Consider the following 14245-nt stretch of genomic DNA (forward strand, 5'->3'; position numbering starts at 1 on the left):
CAGAAACTTCACATGCAGCTTGGACAATTTTTGAGAGCATGTTTTCAGTAAATACAAAGGCACGAAAGATTCAACTCAAGCAAGAGTTGAATGCCTTGAAGAAAGGGAAAATGTTTGTCAATGAGTATGTGTTGAAGGCGAGGAGCGTTGTAGATGCTTTAGCAGCGATTGATGCAATGCCGAATGATGATGATTTGGTTTGATCCACTCTAAGTGGCCTTAACAATGAGAAGGCATGGAAATCATTTGTTACTTCAGTATATGTACGGAAGCCATTTCCAGATTTTGATGAGCTGATCTCTCTCATGATTATTGAAGAGATCAATATGTAGGGTGATTCATCTGAAAGAAATGGTGAACATGTCCAAGCATTTTACTTGAAGGAGACGTGGTAGATCCTCTTCGAGAGGCCATGGTATGGGATGTGCTGGCGATAACCACCAAAACAGGTTCAATCAACAGTTGGTGAAATGCAGGTTTCTGGAGGCAGAGAAAACTTTAGAGGTAGGGGGAGCTCTAGAGGAAGAGGTGGATAGTAGAACAGAGGCTCTGGAAATTCTGCTATTGTTTGCCATTATTGTGGCAAAACATGACATATTGGAGCCAATTGTTATGCTAAGAAGGATGATATTCGTAGTGGTAAATTGCACCAAGAAAACTATGCATCGTCTTCACGACAGAATGAAGACAAAAATGAGCATCTGTTTGTTATGCAGCATATGATGAATGTAGTTACAGGAAAGGGGACACATGATGATGTATGGTATGTCGATTCAGGTGCATCAAATCATATGACCAGTCATCTTGAATGGTTTAGAGATGCAAGACTTACAAAACCCAAGTTATGTCCAGACGGGTGATGATTCATGCCACCCAATTTCACACATTGGAAAGGTTTCCTTGTCCTTGTATGATGGCCAGACAAAGAGTCTGAAAGATGTATTACATGTGCCATCAATTACAAAGAATCTAGTGTCTGTTGGCCAAATGGTAGAGCAGGGGTTGCAGGTACGGTTCAATGCAAAAGGTTGTTTTATAGAAGACTTTAATGATAAGTGCAGGTTGGTCAAAAAAGGAAGTAGAGTTGGCCGAATGTTCACTTTAGATGCTGGAATTCCTGCAATGGATGCTGCTATGTATGCTAAAGGAAAAGGAGTAGTTGCAGATATTAAAATATGGCATAAACGTATTGGACATGCAAATGTGCAAAGATTGAAATTAATGAAGTCCAAAGGATTGGTTAAAGGGTTGCCTTCTTTTAGAGTTGTAGAATTGCATAAAGTCTATGAAGCATGCTAGTTTGGTAAGTAGGCGAGACAACCCTTCTCGCATGATAGAGAAGTGATCAGAAATATACTTGATATAGTACATACAGATGTTTGGGGGCCTACACAGAATATATCTCTTGGTGGCAGCAAATACTTTGTCACATTTATTGATGACTGTTCAAGGAAGCTATGGGTATATCTCATGAAGGAAAAGAGTGATACGTTTGAGCACTTCAAATCTTTTAAGGCAGCTGTTGAAATAGAAATATGGTTAAAAGTGAAGTGCTTGAGATCATATGGAGGGGGAGAGTACCTCTCTAATGGTTTTAGTGGCTTCTTGAGGACTCATGGGATAAAGAGACAGTTTACTTGCAGGTATACCCCACAGCAAAATGGTGTTGTAGAAAGAAAAAACAGGCACATTTCATAAGTTGCACGGGCATTAATGACTGAAAAGAATATGCCCAAATTTTTTTGGTATGAGGCTGTCCATACTGCTGTCTACATTATGAACAGAATTCTCACAGCTGCACTTCATGGGATGACTCCTAAAGAATGCTTTACTGGCAAGAAGCCTGATGTATCGCACTTGAAGGTATTTGGCTGTGTTTCATACGTTTATGTGCCAGATGAGCTATGGAAGAAGCTTGATCCAAAGGTAGAAAAATGTATTTTTATTGGATACTCTTTAGAGCAGAAAGGGTATCGTTGTTATAACCCTATCCAGTGAGTTCATAGTGAGCAGGGATGTTATCTTTGATGAGATGGGAAGTTGGTATACACCTGCTGGTGATGTTTTGGATGATGATAATGATCAGGATAGCTATGTGTAGAAAGATAAACAAGAATCACGGAGTCTTATTGGACTAGAAACATCATCTGGTACTACACCTATAGTGAGCCCTTGGTCTGGGAGACTAAGGAGTAGCCCCACATCTTCAGGTGGATTTATAAGTGTTGCAGGGAAGGACAAAGGAAAGAAGAAAGTGTTGGATGGTAATGATGCATCTACCAGTCATTTGGGATTTAATGGAGATTCTAGTGGTTCGGAGAGTTTGGATGATGAGCTTGGTATTCCTTCAGTTAGGACACCAAGTGTACAGAGAGCTCATAGTAATGTAAAGGCTCCATTGAGTAATCCGATGGTACGCATATCTAGAAGGGTCAGATACCCTGTTAAAAGATTTGGTTTTGAAGGTTATGCAACTCACCGTTATGCTTATATGGTGAAACTAGTTGAGGATGTTGAGCCCACTTGTTTTGAGGATGCTGTTGGTCATGCTCATTGGGATGCAACAATGGATGAGGAGATGGCTGCATTAGAAGCCAATAAGACTTGGGATTTGGTACCGTTACCTAAAGGTAAAAAAGCTATTGGCTGTAAGGGGTTTTACAAAGTCAAGCATAATGCAGATGGTTCAATTAGCAGGTATAAGGCTAGGCTGGTTGCAAAAGGCTATGCTCAAACATATGGCATAGATTATGAAGAGACATTCAGTCTAGTTGCTAGGATGGCACCAATTAGGTGTGTGACTGCCTTGGTAGAAGCCAAAGGTTGGAGTTTGTAGCAAATGGATATTAATAATTCCTTCTTGCATGGTGAATTACAAGAATAAGTGTATATGGAGCAGCCAATAGGTTATGAGGATTTAGAGCATCCCACATATGTGTGCAGGTTAAAGAAGGCACTCTATGGGCTGAAGCAAGCACCTAGAGCATGGTCTGACAAGATTGGAGAGTATCTTGTCAATATTGGATTTTGTATTTTTGATGCTGATCACTCACTTTATGTGAGAAAGGGAAATGTAGGTTTGGTCATCATAGTCATCTATATGGATGACTTAATTATTATAAGTGACAATGACAATGGGATTGCTGAAGTTAAGGACTTCTTGAAGAAGAAGTTTGAGATGAAAGATTTGGGTGAGATGAGATACGTTATTGGTATTGAGGTGATCAGATGTGATGATGGTATATGGCTGTCCCAAAGGCAGTACATCTTGGATATGTTATCCAAGTATGGTATGACAACATGTAAGCCTCTTTCAGTACCATTGGAGCAAAATGTAAAGTTGAGTGCTGATGTTGGGGATGAGATAGAAGACCCTACTATGTTCAAGAGGATAGTAGGGAGTTTGATTTACATGACTATCACAAGACCAGACTTGAGCTATGTTGTTGGCCTTGTCAGTCAGTTTATGCAGATACCTAGAAAGCCTCATTTGGATGCAGTTAGATGTATATTGAGGTATGTGAAGTCCACTTTACATTATGGACTTTTCTATGAGGCAGGTAAGAATGTACATGTCTTTGGATACACAGATGAAGATTGGGATGGTAGCATGTCAGATAGAAGATCTACAAGTGGATTCATATTTTCCCTTGGTAGTGTAGCAGTTACATGGAGCAGCAAAAAGCAACCTACAATTGCTTTATCGAGTACAAAAGCTAAGTATAGAGGTGCTGCTATGGCAGTAGGTAAGGTGATATGGCTACAAAAGTTATTAGGTGATTTGGATGTGCAGGGAGATGGTCCAATTGTCATTCATTGTGACAACATGAGCAGCATATAGCTAGCTAGGAATCCAGTGTTCCATGCTAGGATAAAACACATTGAGGTGCACTACCACTTTGTGAGAGAGAAGGAACTTGCAGGAGAGATTGACTTGGTATATGTCAGCACACAGGATCAAATAGCTGACATTTTCACAAAGGCATTGGGTGCAGAGAAGCAGATAGAATTGAGCTTGAGGGGGAGTGTTGACATGGCAAGCTCAATACGTGCGGACATTGATGATGGACCGCCTAGCTAGATGAGTCCCCACATCTACACTTAGCACATTAGTGGTCATTATGATGCTCACATGGCCACTGACTTATCACTTATTATATTTAGTTTGTTACACCTACCTACAGCTAGCAAAGATATAACGCCAGTCGATTAGTGTAGTCGGTTATGCACTATTTGACTTAGAAGGCCACTTTTCTTTATGTTATATCTTATCTATACTTTGTGTACATTGTATAGTATGTGGAAGAAGAAGAAAAAACAAAAAAGAAAACAATTTGGCCTCCATCTCTCTTCTTGTGTTCTTGAGTGAGCTTCCTCTTGTGTATACAATGTGTGTTTGGTGCAGTAGCTCAAGCAAATTCTCCCATCACGTGATTCTTGACAAAACTCAAACAGAGAATACTTTGGGAGGCACATGAATCCCCCTTTTCAGGCCATCCTGGATATATCAAGACTCTCAACACGGTCAAAGAGAGCTACCATTGGGGAAGGCTTAAGAGAGACATGCTCAAATATATCATGGAATGTTTGTCTTGCTAGCGCATTAAGGCGGAATGTGTCAAGATGCTTGGGAAGTTGCAACCTCTCGACATCCCCCAAATGAAGTGGAAATTCATCAGCATAGACTTTGTTGTTGGGTTACCTTCAGTGCAAGGAGGCTACAATTCAATTATGGCTATAGTAGACATGCTCACCAATGTTGCACACCTCATTCCAGTCAAGACAAACTACAAAGCTTCAGATATTGCCAGACTATTCATCAAGGAGATATTCAGACTCCAATGGGTTGCCTGAAAGGATCGTTAGTGATCGCGACTCCCTCTTCACATCTCACTTCTGGAGAGGGATACTCGGGGCTATTGGGACTCAACTCTGCTTCATTATAGCCTATCACCCTCAAATTGATGGCCAAATAGAGAGGGTCAACCAAGTCATTGAAGATATCCTTAGAGCTTGTTACTGTCGCGAACCCAAGAAATGGATCCAATATCTACCATTGGTAGAGTTTGCCTATAATGCTTCCTATCAACAAAGCATTCAAATGACACCTTTTCAAGAATTGTATGGGCATGATTGCCATACCCCATTGAACTTTTCAGATCCTACTTTAAGGGTAGAATCTTCTAAGGAAATGCTCAAGGAAATGGATGAGTAGGTTAAGGCCATCAGACAAGACATTAGAGCCGCCGAGGATAGATAGAAAGCCTATGCATATCTAAATAGACAAGAGCGACTCTTCAATGAGGGAGACATGGTTTTTATTCGTGTACGACCCGAGAAGAGTTTCTTATCATTGGGAGAATTTAAAAAACTGAGTCCAAGGTATTGCAGACCCTACAGGATTCTCAAATGCCTAGGGCCCAATGCCTACAAACTCCAACTCCCTGAGAACGTAAAATTTCACAATGTATTTCATGTTAGCCTACTAAAGAAATATGTATCCAATCCTAGCCATGTACTCAATGATCAACAAGTTGTAATGTCAAGCCAAGGAGTCCTTGAGCTCTGACCGGATAGAATCCTAGACATTCGAGAGAAAAGAGATTGAGGAGTAAAATCCTCAAGGATTACCTCATCTAGTGGAAGGACTTTCCAAAAGAAGATGCCACATGGATTGACGAGAGTACTCTCAACCAACAATACCCCCAATTCCTTTCGAGATGAGGACATCTTGATTCTTTAAGGGGGGAAGGATGTAATATTTCCCTCCCTCCCGCCGTATGACCCTCCCTTAATTAATGATTTTTTAAATATAAAAAAGAAAAGAATAAACGCTCCCCCTTTACTCATGCCGCCAGCTAGCGCACGGAGGGGGGTTTGGCATTTGATGACATGCGGGCATGGGAGAAGCTCCAGCTGGTGAGGTCGGAGGGGGGTTGCTATGGCCAACGGTTGGTGGAGGACGGGATGACATGGGGGGGCAACGATTACTCCCTCTTCCCCTCCACCATACTCAGCATGGCAGGCGGCCATCCACCTGGCCGCCTTGATAGGAATAAGGGGCGGCTCCATACCATGCTACCCCCCCCCCCCCCCCCCAAATACACTATAAAAAGCCCCTTATGACTAACAAGGGAGGGGATTATGATCGTGACTCTTCCCTGTTGTTGGACTAGTGAAAGCGAGAGGGAGAGAGTAAGAGAAAAGAGAGGGAGAGTGTGAGAGAAAAGAGAGAGTGTGTGTGAGAGAAAAGAGAGAGAGAGTAAGAAGGAGAGAGAGAGAGAGAGAGAGAGAGAGAGAGAGAGAGAGAGGGAGAGAGAGAGGGAAAATTTTCCCTGGAGGCTTCCGAGCTTTCCCTTTTTTTTTCCCTCCTCTTTGAGAGGGTTCTCACGAGCGGTTTCCTTCCACAAGGAGTCAACTCTCTTGTAGCCTGGTTGCGTAGCCGTGAAGAAAAAAGTCGAATTATATGATGCCTCCCAAGCAAAGTAAGGTCCAATCAAGCACAAATCCCGCTTCAACCAATGGAGCTGCGGGTCAAGGAACTGCGACACTTGGTAACCATGTGCATCCCATAAATCCTACTTGATGGGAACTCTTAAAAATGTAGATCAACTTCATTGGGAAGGGAGAAGTATTCATGCAAAAATCTATGATAACTAACCACAAATTAGGCTGCATTATTCAATCATGTTGGAAACTGTGTTTTATTGCACTTTGGCATGTTTTGAATGAACAACTTGCACAAAAGATTTTGCATTTTTGCACGTTGAAATCAAGGACTTTATTGATTTTCTTCATAATGCATTGGTTTATGCACTAGCATTGGCATGCTTGAGAGGTAAAAGATACTGAAAATGGGTTATCGAGACGATAAAGCATATTTATCATTAAGCAAAAATCGTACTTTTTGCATAGCTAAAGTTGTGAAATTGGAAAGATAAGAGTAAAGGCTTGAATCAAGTCCAAGGGGATCGTGAGTTGCTATGATAACGATTAAGTATGTTTAGGTCATTGCAATACTAGGCCAGGTATTAGGCTCCTATAAACCTTTAGAGGGAAGTAGCTCGCACTTGCATTCGGCCTAATGACTTCGTGTTCCTCGCACAAAGGAAAAATACAGGTATGTATTTATGATTTTCATAAGTGACTTGAAATGAATTTCCAAGAGTAGAACGCTGCATTGCATCATCGTCTTAAGATAGGGACTCCCATTTAGATTGCGTAGTATCATGGACGATTTCAGCTGCATTACTAGGGATTCATCTTAAAGATAGTTAAAGGATGTGCATATGAAGGGTTAAACTTAATTTCTTAGGGTGGTTCAATGAGATGAACCCTATATACGCAAGGATAGGGCTTAACTTGACTTATTTAGGGTTTAAAGGTAAATGGGCTAAACTATTGTTACATTCATAGGAGGACCTTGAGACAAGTAAAACACTCATTGGTCTCTATTCTACATCTGACCTTGATAAAGTTGAAACAACTTTGAAGAGATCACCTTTAACCATGACACAACTCGATGTTAATACAAGAGAGTTTGAGTGTTGCTTTTCCAAGACAAGAATCGTGGACTTAAGGCTAGCAAGCTAGAAAAACAACCATTCGAGAACTATTGGATATAGATCCAATTGCATAATTGCTTGTTCCTATCACATAGGAGTGGGGTAAAAAAAAAAGAAGGTATTCCCTAACCCTCGGAGGATATGGAAGATTTTTGTCAAGGCAAGAAGGAAAAACGTTAAGCGTCAAAGATAGGGACTCCACCTTAGCAAGTGTCCCGAGCACTCGCCCGCCGCACCATTGTTTGTGCTTATAAATTTAGGAACACCGCTTGTAAAAAGATTATATAACCCCAAACTCATAAAAGAAATGGGAATAATGAATCAAGTTGAACTTTTGGAAGGCGTGCCAAACCACCCCCACCTGGCTCGCCAACCCTAGCCAAGAGGGTTCTAAATAGCCGTTGTCGTATTGCTGCGCATTCGAGGTGTGTAAACCACCCAAAAGTTGTGCATGGGATTTGGTACTTTGTACATATTTAGTTGTTGTGATTACATTTATTTTCTGCGTATGAGTATAGTAGCGAGTATGAAGGATTGCTTTCAGTCTATGTTGAACAAGACATTACAACTATACAAACAGATGCAAGAGGAGGATATTTTCTCAAATCAGTAGACATTTAAGATCACATTTCAAGCATGTGATGCCCTCATTGAGGAGGAAGAGGGCTTTGGTTCTGACGATGGTTATGTTGATGTCATACATATGCATTGCAACATTAAGAAAGGTGAAACAAAACCTGCTGTGGAAATACATGGTAGCTTCATCAGTGGAGCCACAGAGATTATGGTCGAGTCTGTTGTATATGTTAATGAAGATGAGACCGAGAAGTCTGAAAAACCCTTGGCACAATATGAGGGCCTTCTTTTGAGGAGCTTGATGAGAACCTTCAACAGGCATTCCTGGATATCATAAAAGCCAAAGGGCTTACTGTAAAACTTGCAGCAAATATGCTGGATTATCTAAGGTCAAAGGAGCAACGAGAGTACATGCGATGGTTACACAACATGGAAACTTTCTTCAGCTGATGTGTTTGCTATTTGGGCAACCACCAATTTTGGGCGGATTTGGATAATTTGAATGCTATAGAAAACCCCTTGGGAGGTTTTTTTTAACTGCGAAAGGAGAAGCTTTTGGGCTATTTTTGAAAAGAAGGCTTTTTGGGGAGGAAACAGAGGAAGTCGAGGAGGGAAGAGAGAAAACAGAGAAAAGGGAGAGTGCCAGGCTCCACCAGTTTACATGGGGTCTTGCTTGTGCGCATGTGTGGAGAGAGAGAGAGAGCGTGTGTCAGATGTTGCAGACGTATCGCAAGGCCCAGAACAATCCAATGCGGACGATGCTTCTTTTGATTCGCTCCTAATCAATCCTGCCTCTGCCCATTTCACCCTTTGCTCTTCCTCCTTCTCTGTTCCCATGATGATAATTGGTTGAAACAGTCGCGATTTCTATTCAATTTGTCACATATCGATTTCAATTTCACGGAGATTCTTCCCAAGACCGACCTGCTTTGGACCTTATTGCAGGCTTTCTGTTGTTCAGGCAGACATAATAAATACAACTTTGCTGGAAGCAGGAGGTAGAGTTTTGTGATGGTGGTAAAACCCACAATGGAGGAGCAATAGCAGTCGGGTTTTTGCTCTTAGTTTCTACATGTGGACTTCGTAAGGAAACAGATGACGATGATTTGGCAATCAGTCTTCTGATGACATGAGCTCAAATTAATGCGCAGAATCTTCAGCCAAAGAGTTGGCTCCTAAAGAACAGTTTTTAGCACTGTGTCAAGGAGTAATATTTGCTAGCAAGCCAAATCCCAGTGGTGTATTCTGTCATTATCGGTTGGACAATTCCTGTCATATATGGAAACGGTTGGCACTACTGTAGCAGCTAAACAGGGATTTATCCGAAAGCCTGCAGTGCCAGAAAAGGATCTATGTGAATCAGTCAGAAATGGAACCATGGTGATGTTGATGCTGCATTACTAGCATTGAAGCGTAATAATGGCAATATAGATGCCCGCAACAGCTTTGGGTCAACTGCTCTGCATATTGCAGTGTGGAGAAATCACATTCCTATAGTCAGGAGGCTGCTAGCAGCTGGTGCTGATGTTGACATCAGGGATGGGGAGTCGGGATGGAGCAGTCTTCACAGGGCATTACATTTTGGTCATTTGGCCGTAGCAGGTGTATTAATTGAATCAGGTGCTAATATCTCTCTAGAGGATTCCAAGAGTCGAACTCCATGCCTGCTGTAAATGATTGAATTTCAAAAAGGCTCCTTCGAATGCTGAGAGAGAGGAAGGGAAGTGCTCGATACACGGATCCATATCCAAAAGAGGTGCCCAAAAGCTCTGAACATGAGCCACAGAAATGCGGAGGCGAGAGAGAGCGCGAGGGACAAAGATAGAAGGAACAGAAGATGAGCCAGAAGTATGACTGTGATGTGATCATCCTCAACGACCAGGGCAACCGTACCACCTCTTCTTATGTGGCCTTCACAGACACAGAGCGGCTTGTTGGCGATGTAGTCAAGAATCAAGTCGCCATCAATCTCCAGAACACAGTTTTTGTATTGCAGAAGACAAATATGATGCTGATCTTCATATTTTGGAACTGTAGTTTGATCCAATTTATCATACTCCCTCTTGCTCAAAGCTTATTGGGTGTTTAGAAGAACAAATTCAATCCAATTCGATTCAGCATTCAGTGCAGTTTACCTGGTGCTATGCCTAGCTAAATTTTGCTAATTGCACATGAATTTTCTCGTTCAAGGACTTTTTTTTTTGTGCATGCTGGAATTAGCTATTTGCATAGATAATCCATGTAGTGATTGGGCTGCTGCTGGTTGCAGTACATGGACTTTCAAAGTTCTGAACTTAGCACTGATGAAGGAGCTTAAGACATAGTAATATCTATGAATGGGAAGAGATTACAGATTACAGTAAAAGCACAATAGAGTTTGTCAATCTGACTTATAGTAAACAGAGAGATAGAGTTTTCATTGCATGTTTAGGCCAGAGCAATCTTGCTGTGAGAAAAGACGGATCTTCAACAACTGTGGATTTGAACTTAGACAATAATTAACTGCCTGAATTAAAAATTCATGTTGTCACAACAGAGCTTTACTAATATTGATCTTCTATCCTGAAATTATTCAAAGTCCTCTGTGGTTGCGACATTGCTTCACAAACCCTTCGACACCGTGACGGGAATGTGGACCGAACCCGCCATGAGAGGTCTCTCCGTGGGTTGGATTGAATGTAGAGGAGGCTTGGATGCCAGGGGGGCCTCTGGCTGTAAATTCCCTGTCTCTAGGTCCTAGTCAAATAATTTGCATGACTTGAGATAGATTCTCGAGGGCCCCTGTTACTAGTGCAAGGGCAGAATCTTGGAGGAAATAAGGTGCATGCTCATGGATTGCCGATATTGTCCCTTTTGAATAAAACTTTTATCTCAGTTAAACTGCTAATACAAAGTTTACTTCCAAGGAACCTATCTAAAATTGTCTTCGTGTTAGTGCCATAAGATTACGTGAATGAACCCTATCCCTAAAAGGCTTAATTAAGGAAGTTGCTTTTAAACGTCATCCATAACTATAATACGGCTAATTAGATAACTAAAGTTGCCTATTGAGGGAAGCGGGTAGGCAGAACCCCTAATGGGTCTGTCCTATGGAAGGGTGGTCCCAAAAAACTAGGAGGATTTTTGCAAGGTTTTCTGACCTTTAGGTAGTGTTAAGTTAGAACCCAGTTCATACCATTTTAGGGGACTGGAATTAGACTATGACGTACGGGCAGAAAGGCTGAGTGGCACATCCCTCTCGTTTCTCATTCTCCTTGAACCAAGTGAGGTATGGATCTACTTCGAATTGGGTAATTCCATGTAAAGCAAAATGTCTAGGACTTGATGCTAGAATGCTGTCAGGAGACCATGATAATTAGGAACTCAAGTTTTAGGTCGATCCTAGTGGGTTCTGACCACGAACGTTCCGTTGTGAGGCAGACTCAGGAAACCCTAGGCAACAAACCCCATGGCATCCCATGGGAGTGTGGGCGGTAACACTTAAATTTATTTCTTGATGGGTTGTCAAGACATGCTTGGACAGCCAATAGGCGGGCACGTGACAAAATACAACTATCGTTTTTAATGACTACACCTATGTACATAAATTTTTGTATTATAAGAGCAATTTGTGTGTGATTGCACCATATATAGGCCATAGCTATTCAAGAAATACACACATCACCCTACATGGGACAGTGAGGAATCTAATCTACATTAGTTATTGTAAAGAACATTTTTATTGGCGAGATTTAAAGCATGATGTTGTTAAGTATGCATATGAATGGATTATCTACCAATGCATTAAATGCCATCATGGAAAATCTCATGGTTTACTTATGCCTGTACCTATTTTTGATGAATTGTGGAAACATATCTCTTTGGATTTCATAAGTGGTTGCTTGTTGCATCTTCCCATAATGGCATGCTTTGTACTATTGGAAATTAGTTTAATAAAATAGCAAATTTTAGATCTTGTAAGAATACCTTAGTTGCACCTCAACCTACTAAATTATTAATTTAGACCATCTTTCCTCATCATGGCTTTCTTAAGGCTATCATTACTGATCAAGATGGCCACTTTTGTAATCAATTTTGGGTTCCTCTCTTAAAGAGTTGAGGTCCTAAAATGGATTTTACTTCTGCTTTTTACCCTGAGAGGAACTTCCAAACTAACTCAACCAATAGTACTATTCTTGATCTTTTTAGGTCTTATATTATTGGCAGTCCTACTAATTGGGATCAACATGCACTTATCCTTTAGCTTGCTTATAACAATACCCCCCATTTAGCTATTAGTTACGCACCCTTTGAAGTTGTATATGATAAGAAATTTCATACACCCATCTCTACCATATCTAATAAACTTTTTATATTGCTGATTTTATAGCCACCAATTGTATGAAAATATTTTAGGAAGTTGCTAGACAACATTAGACAATCGCAATTATGGTATATTACAAAAGCTAACAAGCACTATAAAGCTATAACATGTAGTCAAGTGTAAAAATAATTCATTGAAAGAATCCCAATGGATTTAGCAAACATCTCAATCACCAATTATTTATGATAATCTAATTTTTGCTTAGCATTCACAAATACATTAAGATTTTAATCAAACACCGATTCGCTATAGGAGGTAGTTTATAGTCACTTTTTATGGTGCTAATTCACCACTTGAGAGGCAACACATTTTTTTCTTACCTATTTTTTGAAATTTATTTCTCATGTATAGCTCCATTACATGAGACAAAGCTTACATATGGTTGATTAACCATGCCATTTCTTTAACTTATCAACTAAGGATAGTTGCTTTTCTATCCTCAAGCAATGATATGACTAGTTATTTATTTAATTGGATGTTGATTTATTTGAAGTGACTAAATTTTTTATTTTACATAAAATTGTTGCCTTACAATTCATTGCATAATTCACTTGTTGCAAATGAAAACACATATAGCACCGATTGCATTATGCAAGGTGGATGTCAAGAGAGGATTAATATGCTTTGTGTTGGTTATGATAGATCTTTAAATTAAAGATTTGGAGAAAGGTGTGAAGCTCTAAATGGAGCATGATAATTAATCTTGTTATTTATGCACTTGTATGCTAGATATTTACATATGTTTACTATACACTTTGTAAAGTTCGGGAATATATGTTTTTTGCCTAGTATATCAAATTATTTCATATTATATTTGTAGATATTCATGAGATATTAGAAAGAGGGAAGTTGTTGAAAAATAGAGAAAAGCATGGGTACCATACATGGATTGGGGAGAGCTCTTGTAAGATTCTCCCTCGTGTGAATTGGGAATATAGGGGTTTGAATTTTAGAAAAATTAAGATATTAAAAACTTTTAGGCATTCCTATCACTTACATACTGTCTTGTCACGACATCATCCACAACTTGTCTCTTGCCGCCACCCACTTCTGTTGATGTCAATGTCAATGCTGTCACCACAGATCTACGGAATTCTCCAACCTTGACATTAACGATGAGCAAGGGAACACTTCTTCCCCCTTCCCCCCCAACTAAGGCTATAAAAAGCCTTAAGGCTTAAGGTTGTGAAAATTTGATTTTAGGCCATCGTGCTATTTTGAGAGAGAGAGAGAGAGAGAGAGAGAGAGAGAGAGAGAGAGAGAGAGAGAGAGAGAGAGAGAGAGAGAGAGAGAGAGAGAGAGAGAGAGAGAGAGAGAGAGAGAGAGAGAGAGAGAGAGAGAGAGAGAGAGAGAGAGAGAGAGAGAGAGAGAGAGAGAGAGAGAGAGAGAGAGAGAGAGGGAGAGGGGGAGAGGGAGAGAGGGAGAGAGGGAGAGAGGGAGAGAGAGAGAGAGAGAGAGAGAGAGAGAGAGAGAGAGAGAGAGAGAGAGAGAGAGAGAGAGAGAGAGAGAGAGAGAGAGAGAGAGAGAGAGAGAGAGAGAGAGAGAGAGAGAGAGAGAGTGTGTGTGTGTGTGTGTGTAGCCATTATCTCTTATCAAGAGGTCATGGAACCAAGGATTTCTTACACAAGCCACAAAGCTCTAAGAAGGCCAAGGCTTCAAGCTAGGAGATGGCTCTTTCTAAGGACTCTGGGTATTCCCTCATCCTTTATTCTACTTTGTGATTGATTTATTACTAGGTGTA

The sequence above is a fragment of the Lygodium microphyllum genome, chromosome 17 (genome assembly GCF_053477565.2).
Source record: "Lygodium microphyllum isolate KBCC chromosome 17, Lygodium_microphyllum_v1.1.10, whole genome shotgun sequence".
NCBI lineage: Eukaryota > Viridiplantae > Streptophyta > Polypodiopsida > Schizaeales > Lygodiaceae > Lygodium > Lygodium microphyllum.